The sequence below is a fragment of the Mercurialis annua genome, linkage group LG1-X (assembly GCF_937616625.2).
Source record: "Mercurialis annua linkage group LG1-X, ddMerAnnu1.2, whole genome shotgun sequence".
NCBI lineage: Eukaryota > Viridiplantae > Streptophyta > Magnoliopsida > Malpighiales > Euphorbiaceae > Mercurialis > Mercurialis annua.
In genome coordinates, this window is record NC_065570.1 from 15239455 (window position 1) to 15255520 (window position 16066).

Genomic DNA, 16066 nt, shown 5'->3' on the forward strand with positions numbered 1-16066 from the left:
TGTTTACTCAAGAGTGAAGGTTCAAAAAAACCCCTGAAATTGGTACGAAATATCAAATAAGCCCAATCTCGCAAAAGTGGATCAAATCACCCCAGATTTATGCAAAAACGTATCAAATACCCCGTTCTCCACTCTCACCCTAGAAAGTGAACATACTCTCCGATTTTAAATGGGTTTAGGTGGTTCTAAATGGTTAAAAATTTAAAATAGTCCTTAATTTTTATTTTATTCACAAAACTGACATTTAATTATTTTTATTTTAAAAAAAATTCAAAAGTTTAAACACCATATAAAATTTTAATTAAAAAAACAAGGACCATTATTAACTTTAACCATTTTATACCATTTAACCCTAAAATCATTTAAAACCTAAAACCTAATTTATTTTAACCTGCCACCACCATTCTTCCCCTTCTCCATATCCCGTCAAGCCTCCTTCAGCAGAAACAGCCGCTGTTTCCTCCAGTAGCAACCACCAATCGTCCTTCAGCAAAAACAGTCGCCGGTCATCCTCCAGCAGCAACAGCAGCATCCTTCAGCAGTATTATCCTTCAGCAGTATTATCCTTCAGCAGCAGTCGTCGGTCGTCCTTAAGTATTAACTCTCTTCCCATTTTTTCTGGTGGCGGAAGATTGATGCAGCGGTGGAAGAAGATTGATGCAGCTGTGGCAGAAGATTGACGCGGCAGATTGTTGTCGCTGGAGGTGGAAAAATTGCTGCCACCGTACAAACAAATTAAAATTGCAGTAAATATTTATGTATAGTTTTTTTGAATTTTAAATTTTTTTTGTTGTTGAATTTATTTAAATATTAGTATTTTTGTTCTTGAGTTTGTTTAAAGAAAATTGATGTTAAGTGAAGAGTTAAAGAATTAATTCTGGTGGTGGTGGTCTGCTCTTGGAGGGGTGGGGGAATTGATTAGGGTTTTATTAGTATTTTAAGAGTTTAATTAGGGTTAATTTTGAATAATTACAAATTATGAGAGTAATTAGATTTAATTAGAAAAAAGGTAGAAAAAGCCCCAGTTTTATATTTATTAGATATTAAATTTAATTTAATTAGTTAGTGTTTTAATTAAGGTTAATTAGAGTTAATTAGGGTTAATTTTTTAAAATAGGTTATTCCACTCTCTTTTTTAGTCGAAAGGGTGAAAATGATCCGGTTTTGACAAGTTGTGGGGTGATTTGATCCGATTTTACGAGGTTGGGCTTATTTGATCATTCGTGCCAAGTTCAGGGGGGTTTTTGAACCTTCACTCGTTTACTCAACAATAAATAGAAAAAAATAGAGAAAATGATATAACTATACAAAAAGAGGAAGAAATTAGCAACATTACGTAATCAGACAAATAATTACATCAGCAACTGCAAAATTTGACAATATACATCAAGTAAATACTCCACAAGAAAGCTGACACGTTGCAAGGAGAAAAGGATAGAGAATCACGCGCATATTCCCTTGCTCAGCCAATTGATGCGCGCCACCTATACCAAATGCTAACAAACTACATATTTGATTCTCCCAAATCAAAATAACAGAAAACACGGGATTTTGTTTCCTAATTGATTAAAACTCCCAAAATTAAATATACACCAGATTTATCATCTTCTTCAAATTAAACAGCCATTATTGAAGAACAACAAAATTTCAGAGCTCAAAATCAGGTAAGATCTTACAATTTTTTAAATATTTAAATTACTAATAAACTATAGATTTGTATCTCATATGTATGTAGATGAGATTTTTTTAATTACAATCTTTTAAATATTTAAATTACTAATAAAATATAGATCATATAACTAATAGATTTTAATCTCATATTTATGTAGATGGGATCTGTACTTGTAATGCTTCAGCACAGTAGGCAATGGATTGAAAATAAATATGTAGATTTTGAAGTTGTTGGAATGATGATACAACAAGATACAACATATTCAAAACTACTGGAATCAATATCTAATGAGCTGAAATTGGATCTACAAGAACAAAAAATTGATATCAAGTATCAAGTTAAGGTTCAATATCCACCATTAAAGATTGTTAATGATTCAAACTTCAAGTTTTACATATAAATCAAGAAAAATGAGAGAGACTTTCACCATGTACCCTCTTTGCATAGTTGTTCATAGTGATACATTACTGATATAAGCTTACCAACAGAGTTCAAAAAATATTTCCACAAGTATATCATATTCAGATTACATTAACAATCATTCTATTACAGAAATGGACACAGATACATCTCCAATACAGATGCCTTACAGCTCTAATACCTACTCAAAAAGGGTCACACTTAAGTCCAGCTCTGGACCGGTCCAACGCAAGGAGAACCAAACATTATGATGGCTGAATAAAATAAAAGCGACTGCTTACTTGGTGAATTGGTTAAGACAAAAATAGCTAATATATTTCATTAGTTATAAATCCACTCTCATAAAAGAGAGTTATTTTGCCCAGAAAACTTTAACTCTCACAAACTCTCTTTTTCTCTTTTTAATTTTCTTCTTTTCATTATTCCAGCTTACCAACTTTATAATATTTTTTTTTTCCAACAATAACATACCACTGCTCCGGACGTCTCATGAAAGTTGCTATTTATAATTTATTTAAAAAAATATATATATATTCAATTATTTTAAATTTGAATTTAAATATACCTCTTTTTCATTAATTTATAATAATCTATTTTATCCGAATAATTTAACACGCATCCGATTTCTCCACGTTGTTTTATTTAACTGAAATTTATTATTTTCAAGTTCACTTTTTAGTAATATCAATATTTAATAAATTAATTATTTCCGAATTATTAACTTTTGAAAATTTTCATATATATTACTTTTTTAAATTTATAATTAAAATGATCCATATTATCAAAAACTTAACCGGTTAAATATACAAATATTCAACTGATCTATAATTTTTCTTTATTCAATTGAAATGCATTGTTTATTAATTTACTTATTGAAAATTTCATCATTTCAAATACTCTTCACCTTATACAATAAACTATTTTATCTGAATAATTAGACACGCGTTCAATTTCTCTATGATTTAATTTCAAATTTATTAATTTTCAAATTTATTTAGTGCTAATTATTAATATCCAAATATATAATAAATACAAAGTAAAGAGGAAGTAGATACATGTATAAAGTTTATAAAGGCAGCCTGGCAATATAAGAATAACTCTTTATTTCGATGTCCAATTGAATCGGTTCAAACGTCCCTGGAAAGATTACTCGAATTCATACAGCTTTTATGAAGACAGGAAATTCGAATTCATCCTCTAAAAAGGTCGAAATTTCCCTTGAAGCTGCTGGATGTGTAAAACGTCCCAGAAATATGCATATACTCAGTCTGAGTATTTTTATCGTAACTCGCTTTTCCAACGTCGAATTTTACTGATTCAGACGTCCATGCAAAGGTAGGTCAAATACCTACAGCTTTCATGCAGACGTCTGGTCCGGATTCAACCTAGAAAAGGGACGAAAGTGGCCTTGACGGTGCTGCATGTGTGCAGCTTTATGAAATCTGCATGTATCCAGTCCGAGTATTTAATTTGTAAATCGTTTTTCCGACGTCAGATTTAATCGATTCAAATGTCCTTGGAAATATAACTCGAATACCTACGACTTTCATGAAGACATCCAATCCGGATTCGACCTGGAACATGGACGAAAGGTGCCATGAAGCTGTTGTATGTGTATATCAATGTAAAATCTGTATATATTCAGATTGTGTATTTATGTCATAACTCGTTCCCCCGACGTCGAATTTCATCGATTCAAACGTTTACGGAAAGCTAACTCGAATACCTACAACTTTCATGAAGACGTCCAGTCCGGATTCGTCCTCTAAAAGGGACGAAATCTCTCTTCAATTTGCTGCATGTGTGGAGACATGGTTAAATCGATGCACTATCTATAGGACTATCCCGTAAATTGAAATTTTACACATGCCTATATCCGTATATATCCATCTTTTTTTGAAAAAGGTAGAAGCATCTTCCAAAACCATCCCGACTATTTATGTCATAACTCTTTTTTCCGACCTCCGATTTAACCGATTCGAACGGCCCTAGAAAGCTAACTCGAATACCTATATTTTCGTGAAGAATAAAATTTGGATTCATCCTCAAATAAGGACAAAATTTCCCTTGAAGTTGCTGCATGTGTAGAGGCATGGTGACTCCTCACCAAATTACATATTTTTGTGATAAAAATATTTATAGCTCCTCACCAATTGCATTCAGAACTTTATAGGGAGGAGGATTTATATGCTTACTTTGTCTTCTTGTCCCCATTGACTAAACATTATGGACATGGTTTATTATTATTTATATTTTATTTAAGTAAAATACATATGTTCAATTATTTTAAATTTGAATTTAAATATACCTCCTTTTTATTAATTTATAATAATCTATTTTATCTTAATAATTCAACACGCATCCGATTTCTCCACGTTACACTACTAGAAATCAGGCATTTAGCGACGGATTTTTCCGTCGCTAAATGCCTAAAATCCGTCGCTAATTGATATTAGCGACGGATTACCGACGGACTCAGTCCGTCGGTGGATTTCTAGTCGCAAAATTTTTTACCGACAGAAAAAAAAATTAGCGACGGATTTAAAAAAAATTAGCGACGGAATTTAGCGACGGATTTTAATCCGTCGCTAATTTTTTAAAATTAAAAAAAATATTTTTTTTAATTAAAATCGTAAAATGAAATTTTATTTAATCAATAGCCCACCGTAACCCACTCACCCGCGATAGACCACACACTGTCACCCACCAACAATCCTCGCAATCGACCTAACTTCCCAGTAGGTCACCCATCATTGAATTGCTCCCATCCAAAGCTCTTTAACGTTGGAGTTCCCCCGCGCGCAGCTCCATCTTAACCAACTCAAACTCTTATTACATATGTATGTATATTATATTTAAATATAACTAAAATGAGGAAATATTTACTCTCGTAATTTATATACTCCCGCATTATAAAATAACTATTTTTCATACAAATTATTTTTTAAATAAATAATTATTTTAATAATTATTTTAAATAAAAACAATTAATTAATTTTTAATTGTTAATTATTTTTAATAATTACTTATTTTTAATAAATAAATATTTTTAATAAATAAATATTTTTTTGTTAATTAATATTTTTTTAATAAAATAGGACTTTTAGCGACGGATAATTTAATCCGTCGCTAAAAGTTAGACATTAGCGACGGATTAAACTATCCGTCGCTAATTGATATACTTTTAGCGACGGATTCTAAAATCCGTCGCTAAAAGTGCATTTTGTTTTGGCGGGATTCATCCCGCCATTTTAGCGACGGAATTTCCGTCGCTAAATTTGGCGGGATGAATCCCGCCAATTTTTAGTAGGATTTAGCGACGGATATAAAATCCGTCGCTAAATCCGTCGGTAATCTTCATTTTAGCGACGGATTGTAAATCCGTCGCTAAAATCCGTCGTGATTAAGCAGTTTTCTAGTAGTGTTATATTATTTAACTGAAATTTATTATTTTGAAGTTCACTTTTTAATCGGTAGATATTCAAGCGATAGAAGTATATTTTCGAAAACCAGCCTGGGTATTTTTATCATAACTCGCTTTTCAGACGTCAGATTTAACTGATTCAGACATCCATGGAAAGGTAACTCAAATACCTATAACTTTCATGAAGACGTCCGGTCCGGATTTGTCATGACCCGAATTCCACCCTAATCCAAGTCACGACCGGCGCTAGGTGTTAGCAAAAATACTAACTTGTAGTAATCCGGAAATACGGAATCGATCCCACGAAGACAAGAGGTTTAAAGTGAGCGAACATGTAATTGGAAATTCAATTCGGAAAGCAATGATCAATTGGAATTATAGTAATGACTACGGAATTTAAAACTAGTGAAATCAACACTTTGAGCAATTAAAAACTAAAGCAATTAATTAATAACGGGATAAAACAATAGGAAAAAGGCGCTCAAAGGTTGTTAAATCATGCCACTAACGAATCCTAGAAAATTGGGTATAGTAGTGTTATCGGTTCGGGTCAAGTTTTCCTAGATTGCCTAATCCGCTCTCTCGAGTCCGCAATTAGGTCTAATTGAGATTAGATTAACAAGTTGGAGTCTAAATCGCTCTCGCGTAATTAGAATTCAACAATGACAATCTAATCCAATCATGAAGCTAACTTCTAACCACCTATTCCCTAAACCGCCCTAGCGTGATTAGATTTTAGGTTTGTGATCAACTAAGTCCGTCTAATTAATTGACTCTCGCCTAATTAACTAGTCTCTAAACATAGATTAATAGATCAAGTTAATCTAAGCATTAAGCCCCAATAATCACAACAAACTCCCAACACAACTCAACCCTAATCAACTATTCAACTAATCATGGCAATCATCAACAACCCCCAAACAAGGAGTTTAGCTAGCCATTATCAAAACTAAAGCAATAATTAAACAAGAATTAAACATACTATTAAGATGTAGAAAGATTACCTTTAATAAGTAGAAGAAAAACATTCAACAATAACTATAATAATGAAGCTTGAATAATAATAATCTTGCATTAATCACCAAAGTTAAGAACAAGGATTTGGAATTAAAACTAAGAACAATTGTATCTAAAAATCTGAGAATAGTAATAGGAAATGGGGGCTACAAATCTAAATCTAGTGCATAACCCTAAAAAGGGAAAATAAGGTATCCTTATATAGTACTACCCAAAATAGGGAATAAAAATACAACCCATCTAGAATGTTTGGCCCAATAGGGAAAGAAACCAAGAAAATCTGAGCTCCCTCTAGTACTATGGTCTCGAATCGAGACACTCAACTTATGAGTGTGTCTCGATTCGAGACACACCAAGCAGAAAAATCTGCTTCTCTAGGACTTGTGTCTCGATTCGAGACACCCATTTAAGTGGGATGTCTCGATTCGAGACACCTCTTCAGAAGGGGGAGGATTTGCTTCTTTTGCTTCCGGCTTTCGACTTCTTTCGCGCTCGACTTCCGCTTCCGCTCATTTTCCACTATTTCGGCCTCAAAACTCTTCGTAATGCTCTTGATTCCCTGAAACATAAACACCCTCTATAAGCTAATCAATTCCATATAAAAGCGGGGTGAAAACACATAAAAGCATACGAAAAGACATCCTAAAGATAGGAGTATTTCACTCCTATCACTAGGGAATGGGAATGGTTGTTCCGAAATCCGTAGCAAGCCTAGAACCTCTAGAAATGTTTTGCAAATATTATTAAAAGATCGCACCTCGCGTACGATCTGTTTTCAGAAAATACCGTTAAAACTCTTCTCTTTTAACGTAACACGATTTTTGAAAATACATATATAAGCGAAATATGGTTTTAGAAGTACTGGTTGGATAACCTCGTTATCTCAACCCTCGCTTCCTTCTGAAAACCTGGTGTGGGGATCACTAGAAAACCAGGGACTTAAATCTCGCTTGCCTTAACACATAGGCAACCCCGGTCCAAACCACATGCCACTGTTAATATGTTTAATAAAATAATGCGGACACCTCTGCATCTCGCAACGGTGGTATTAAACATATTAAAATACACAGCGGACCGGTTACACTTAGCCGGCGTATATAAAACATATTGTTTTTGACCCTCACAAAAACACCCGAGGCCGACTCGGTAACTAGATACAATATACCACTAAGCAGCCACCCAGAAGGTATACACATGCACTAGATCCTATCAGAGTATCTAAATAAAGGACTAGTGGCACGGCTGCTGTCACATTACACTTATACTATTGCAGCATATTAAGAGTACAAAATCCTATGTACATTACCAAAGAAGACCTTTCATGAAGAAGGGACGTGGAAGCTCGACTGACCTCAAAGCTCATTTCCTGAAAATGGGTAAACAACAACGGGGTCAGAAATATAAATATTTCTGAGTGAGTAGACAGTTTATAAATAAATACCAAAATCGCATAATATATATAAAACAGTTATATATATAAAATATGTTACCAATACGTCGATCCATATGAAACCCTAGTCCACAATTTCCTAATAGACACACTCATCTTACAAACTTATAGACTACAGACTAAGGACTGTGACCTGAGTCACTGCCGTCCACTTCTGTATCTCTGGTACCTGGACCGTAATCATGAAACTGCCATCGCGTTTTTACCCGCGACCGTAACTGTATTACTGTCGCCTCAGGGTATACCCGTGAAGTCAGGGTATTTACTTTCCCAATGACTTAACACGACAGACATACCTCTATACTTAGACAGAAGTACATCTAGAATCAGTGTTGGTGATCACGCAACCCTATTGTTGCCCAATAGGTAGCTCGTTCCAATGGACAGCTGGTCTGACTGTTGGACAGCTGGTCGGATCAAACATATAAAACACATAAGATAATACATCAATACCCATTTCTGGTATAAACCTCTAGGTCCTAAAACCTAGGTTTAATCTAACATATAGCACATAACACGTATGGCCTTTTTCTTTTTAAAAACCATTTGAATCGTTTTCACCTTAAGAAAACGTTTAGACTTCACTCTAGAAGTCCTTTTAGGTTGCTATACCTAATTAAAATCATTTAATAGTATAGACTTGATTGCCAAAGCAATTCACAGTCGTATACTAATTATTTAGCAACATCATTTGCTAAATCTTTTAAACCGACTTTAACTCTTTTATAGTCCATTTTAAACGTTTAACTTTACTTTTAAAATCTCATTTTAAAAGTCTTGGCTTAGGTTTAAAAAATATTTATTTAAAATATTTTAAGTTCGGTCAGACAACACGTCGAGTTACTAGGCAAAAATATCTCGGAATCGCCCCTCGAAAGTCCGACGAATAGGTCCGGAAAAGTCCTCGAAAAATTCCAGTTGGCAAGCCATTGTGCGTCCGCACGTGGCTGGCTGTGCGTTCGCACAGCTTGCTGTCCGGGCGCACAACAAGTTTGCCCCGGGAATTTCGATTCCCGGGCTGTTCCAACGTGCTCCTTTTTCCAAAAATGTCAAAAACCCCTATTTTAACGTCCTACTACACGTACACACAATTCAAACGTTATTTGAACATATAATTCAATCGTTTCATACGGTAACCATTTATAAACGTATATATATTCGAAACATATCAAAATATATTGAAAAAAACGTTTAATACGGGATTAATACCTCGATTACTTGAGTAATCTTCAAAAAAACGGATTTAGAATCGAGAAACAGACGATTGAAAATCAAACCCTAGCTTCGCACGTGCTCTAGAGAGCTAAGCAGCTCTTTCCAAATTTGAAATGATAACAAATGGTTGTTGTGACCATTTTCAATTCAAATGAAAGATATATATAGTTAATGACTAAAGTACGTTTAGGTACTAGCTCTATTATGCACTTTAAACCAACTTCTTAATTAGTCGTCCGTAGCTTAAACGGGAACGGCATCTGAAGTTCATGAAATTTTACCCAAAAATCTAATAAAATATAATCCAACTTATATTTTATTCTTAATAAGAAGATTTATTAGGTCCAAATCAGTCCCGGTTAATTAAACTTTCTACTTCCAAATTTCATGAAACCTTGACGATAACTTCGTCAAATTATTTCGCGAATAATGACACAAAAATTATTCGCTCGGAACTTATAAATTATTTTATTTTAATTTGAACTAACGAATAATATTTAATTAGTTAATAATTAAAAACTAATTGAAGTAAAAGTTTAGAGATTAAAGGAAGCATTTTTCAAACTTGGCCTCCACTCACCTCAACCCTTTCTTATTATCTTTTTATTATTTTCTTTTTTTTAATATATATACTTATATATCTTAATTTATATTTGTTAATTACACGTCGAGACTTCCGAGTTTCGACCTTTTAAATTTCGGGGATTTATCCGAAATATTCAACTCTCCGATAAGAGTGGTATATTGATATATTAATTATCAATATATTTTTATCTTACGACCCTAGTCGTATTCCTTATTCTATTAGTCTCGTCGTATTCCTTTATTAAAATTTAAATCCTCGATTTAAATTTTAAACTCTTATTATTACGATATACTTTTAAGGATACTTATAAATTAAATTTACACTTAAATTTAATTTACGTATTCTCGGCTAATAATAACTTTACACGTGGCTTATAAAAATACGGGGTATTACATTCTCTCCCCCTTATATAAATTCGTACTCGAATTTACATACACTTTTTTTTTCTTTTATTTATACAGCCAACAATACTCTTTCGATTACTTGTTCTATGCTTCTCATAGCATAAACATTATTGATGTTGTCTATAGCACAGTTGATGTCGTCTATGGCACAATTGCACAGCTGTTCACTATTGTCGACTTACTACCTTTCTTTTATTCACCTTTCCCTCTCTACTTTACTTTTACTTATAGACAGTATACTTTCCATTATTAGTATGCGAATGCTTATATCAACATCTCACAGTTCTCTTCTGACTGCGTCTCATAATTCTCAATCGTTTTCTATCTCCTCTCATTGTACTTTTACTTATAGGTTTTCAACCTATCACCTAGACTTATATTATCCGAAATCTTGGTACTCATTTACCTCGGGATATTCCCTTATGTTATTTCTCTTCGAGCCTACTTCGACTACCCGGATCGCTTATCTCAAAGCGCCCTTTTATCAAATAAATTTGGTATTCTAATAGTCGGCATTGCGTTCTACAATTTCCTTTTAAAATTCGAGTTAAAATTCTTTCTCGAAGGTATCGGAAATTGACCTCAAAGTTGCCTCTTCAAGCTAATTTTGAAAGACTGCAAAACTGCTGTTATGGCTGTTATTGAAGCCAATGAACCAATCATTTAAACCAGTATTTTTCCAAATATTATTTCACATTCTTAAATTTTGACATCCAATCTAATTTCATATTCTTACATTTTGACATCCAATCTACAACTTTCATGAAGAGTCGAACTCAATTCGACCTCTTGGAAGTTGGCTACTAGCCATACTTGTATTTTTATACATCTTATTACTTTTCCTTTTTGTTGTACTTCCTTACAGACAGTACAAACTTTGAACTCATTTCTGGGATATCAGCTTGTTACTAAGTCTTATGATATCACCTTTGAATTCACTTTCTTTTAATTCCTTGAACTTTCTAGTTCGCTGTTTGTTATTGGTTGTACATTTTATAATTAAGATTTATTGTCTTATTATAAATTTTGCGTATCTTTAATCATTTTAGGGTAATGTTGGTTTAAGTATTTTAATCTCTAACCTTACCCTTTGTATCTGTTTGAACTCTTGTTCTCTAACAGACTACTCATCCTTTACCATCCTTTACACTTCCTTATGAATTCTATATCTTTTATAGAATGTCTGTTACTCCTTATCAATCTGTAGTAACTTCCTGTTACAGATTGAATTACTGGGTTCCTCTCACAGTAATGATGTGGTCATCTAAGTGTAGGTTATTACCTAATTATCTCACCATACAACACCGTCCAACTTGCTTCATTGTCACCGCAAAACTATACTCCTGTTACTAGTTTTCGGAATTTTCAAGGTCAATTAGACTTCTTAACCTTTTTTCCACACACATCTACTTCCTTGTTCACAGCTAACAGTTATTATAACTGTACTATAGCTGTTACTATTGCATTTAATTAACTGACTATCAACTTTAGCTCCGTTTTCAAACATTTCACTTTGAAAACAAAATGTTTATTAAACATTTTTCTACTTTTAGTCGGCCATACTTTACACATTTCTGGCCCGACATTGAAAATACATGTACATTACATGTATATTCTATTACCAGCCAGCCAAGACCTCACAGTCATAAGGCTCAGTTCTTGGAATTTTCATCTTTAAAAACTACTGTCTCTTCACAGTTTTCAAATTCATTTATATACATATATGGAGCTTAAGTTGATAATTCCAAGTTAACTAAAGTTTATACTTCTTATCATTGTCACTTGCATTTTTGACTTACTGTCAAAAATTCATGCAAGTTTCACAACCATATCTTCATCGTCAAGCCTCTCCGTTCGACGATCGCAACGGTTAAAACTTAGATAACCGTCCTGGGACTATCATATCCCAAAATCAAACCGATCTAAGGGTTCAATCACAAATTATTTGGGTTTTTCTATACCCTACTAGTTTCCAGACAACATTTGAAACTCACTCGTCTAATTCATTATCTCCATCTCCGTTACACCTTGATAACATGTTTATCTTATATTAGTTCAGGGTTTAATATACTTTTTAAGTATATTGTCTAGTCATTATTTTATTTATTAATCATTTTCTTAATGAATATCTGTTAACACGACTTAACCAACTCGGTCAGTCGTTAACATATTCATTAATCCTCTTTGCTCATATCAGAACTAGTAGTGTATCTACTCGGTTCTGAGAATACTCATACTTCCTTTCATAATCTTTCTCTTAGATGTTTCATTGTTATTTATCATTTAAGTGCTGAGGTTTACTCCTCTCAGACTTATGAATTTTGGTTTATCTAACCACTCGTATGGATTCAAGAGATATGTCCATTACTGACATCAGCTCTGTCTGTAAGACTAATCTCCAATCCGATTAATTAAACATGTGAGTATGACTTTGTTCACATATAGCTACTTGAAGTCAAACAAACCGAGTCGTGTTCAATTAGATCCTACTCTCTTATCTTAATCGTGACAATCTTTCTATTGTCTACTCTCGAACTTTTATTCATCATAAAAGTCCACCACTAGACTTACATCTGTCTATTTTTGAGTAAGAATATAGATTCTCACTCTCTCTACTCTTCCCATACTTTTATTAATCTCTAATGTTTCGATATGAAACACTAGAATTTAGGTCTTTATTATTTATTCTTTATAATAAAAATCGTTATTCTTTATCCCTTTTCCCCATCTACCTGTTCACTATCACAGAGTTTTCGTTTGAACAAATACAGTTTTGTCTAGCGTACACTGACGCTCAACAATTTCAAATCAATTTGGTAGACAAATATAATTTATCACATCTGAGACAATTATAATTTGTCCTGCCTGCAGGCCTTTTTAAATCTCACTTTTCAAACAAACTGTGAATTCTCAAATTCACCCAAAACCTTTTTCATACAATTGTGCTTCAGGGTGATGACATCTCTCATCCCCAAAGAGTTGCTATTTCAATTCACTTTTCATTGATATACTGATATATCAATTTATATGATGCATGCCCTAATCAAAATCGTTTTATGTGTATATATATATATATATATATATATATATATATATATATATAAAAATCTGGTATGCTTCTTCTATAGTGATTTTCACAACATGCACCTTTGATGCATCTGAGCACAATTATACGTTCAAACTGTAAAACAAAAATTTAACAAGTTTCTTTTCAAACTACTTCTCTGTGTCATTTCAAGGTTTCCTAATCCTCACATTAGGATTTATCATTCTTTATTCAACATTTTATGTTATTATTCATTATCAGGCTGTTTATTAACAGTTATTATTCATTAGTATGTGTGTTCTTGTTTAAGGATGTTCTCTATCTGCACTTTATGTTTTCTAGTTTTAGTATTTCATACTAAAACACATAAATGTACTTAACTTAAACATAAGACACATATCTAAATGTTACCTGAGGATGATTGTCGAGGCGGTAGTGCCTCTCGAATCATCGGACCTTTTTCCTCGTCCGCATCTACGCACAAGTTTTGCTTTCCCTCCTTGTTGTACAGAGAAAGGGTTGTTCCTCTTGGCAGCAGCTCATAGGCGACTAGCTCAATCGCTGCTCAATCTGTCTGTCACGTCCAGCCAAATACATCGCTGAGTCAGATTGCTCTGCCAACAATTCCTCGAACTTTGGACCCAAGCCTCTCACAAATCTCTCACAAAAACACATTTTTTCATATAACAAGTAACACAGCATGAACACACAGAGCAAAGCACACAACAATTACACATATAGTTCAGAGAAAATCTAACTATTTCTAGAACAAACGATTCCTCTAGAATCTTCGCCTTTTTCTGTATTCGAATAGAATCAACTTCTTTAACAATTGATTTGACCATTGCGTACTACTCTAATAGTTCGTCTCAAACACAGGAACATCTCACATGTTCCCTCGTTAGCATCGCGTTTCAAACACAAGAACATCTCATATGTTCCTGATCAAACATCACATATACACTACACAAGTATATAGATTGCTACTTATAGCTGAAGGTTTATAACAACTGAAAACTTATCAAGACATGACTCGAATCCTATGTTGCTGCAATAGTCTACTAGAAATTCTTACAACTCTTAATACAACTTACTTATCAACAGTACTTCGGATGGTCATGTACTTAAAATGTTGCTCTGATACCACGTTTGTCACGACCCGAATTCCACCCTAATCCAAGTCACGACCGGCGCTAGGGAATGGGAATGGTTGTTACGAAACCCGTAGCAAGCTTAGAACCTCTAGAAATTTTTCGCAAATATTATTAAAAGATCGCACCTCGCGTACGATCTGTTTTCAGAAAATACCGTTAAAACTCTACTCTTTTAACGTAACACGATTTCTGAAAAATACACATATAAGCGAAATATGGTTTTAGAAGTACTGGTTGGATAACCTCGTTATCTCAACCCTCGCTTCCTTCTGAAAACCCGATGTGGTGATCACTAGAAAACCAGGGACTTAAATCTCGTTTGCCTTAACACATAGGCAGCCCCGGTCCAAACCACACGCCACTGTTAATATGTTTAATAAAATAATACGGACACCTTTGCGTCTCGCAACGGTGGTATTAAACATATTAAAATACACAGCGGACCGGTTACACTTAGCCGGCGTATATAAAACATATACAATATGCCACTAAGCAGCCACCCAGAAGGTATACACATGCACTAGATCCTATCAGAGTATCTAAATAAAGGACTAGTGGCACGGCTGCTGGCACATTACACTTATACTATTGCAGCATACTAAGAGTACAAAATCCTATGTACATTACCAAAGAAGAGCTTTCCTGAAGAAGGGACGTGGAAGCTCGACTGACCTCAAAGCTCATTTCCTGAAAATGGGTAAACAACAACGGGGTCAGAAATATAAATATTTCTGAGTGAGTAGACAGTTTACAAATAAATACCAAAATCGCATAATATATATAAAACAGTTATATATATATAAAATATGTTACCAATACGTCGATCCATATGAAACCCTAGTCCACAATTGTCCTAATAGACACACTCATCTTACAAACTTATAGATACAGACTAAGGACCGTAACCTGAGTCACTGCCGTCCACTTCTGTATCTCTGGTACCTGGACCGTAATCATGAAACTGCAATCGCGGTTTTACCCGTGACCGTAACTGTATTACTGTCGTCTCAGGGTTTACCCGTGAAGCCAGGGCATTTACTTTCCCAATGACTTAACACGACAGACATACATCTATACTTCGATAAAAGTACATCTAAAATCGTTGTTGGTGATAACGCAACCCTATTGCTGCCCAATAGGTAGGTCGTTCCAATGGACCTTTCTTGGCTAAGTAATACTACTGCGATTTATGGATTTAAAATAATTGAATACTGATATTCAAAAGTAAACACGTAAACTCACAGTACTACTAAGTTACAACTTAGCACCGCCGTATGTGTGACAGACACCCTGGAGTCCTGGTCTGACTGTTGGACAGCTGGTCGGATCAAACATACAAAACACACAAGACAATACATCAATACCCATTTCTGGTATGAACATCTAGGTCCTGAAACCTAGGTTCAATCTAACATATAACACATAGCACGTATGGTCTTTTTAAAAAAAAAACCATTTGAATCGTTTTCACCATAAGAAAACGTTTAAACTTCACTCTAGAAGTCCTTTTCGGTATAGCAATACCTAATTAAAATTATTTAATACTATAGACTTGATTGCCAAAGCAATTCACAGTCGTATACTAATTATTTAGCAACATCATTTGCTAAATCTTTTAAACCGACTTTAACTCTTTTAAAGTCCTTTTTAAACGTTTAACTTTACTTTTAAAATCTCA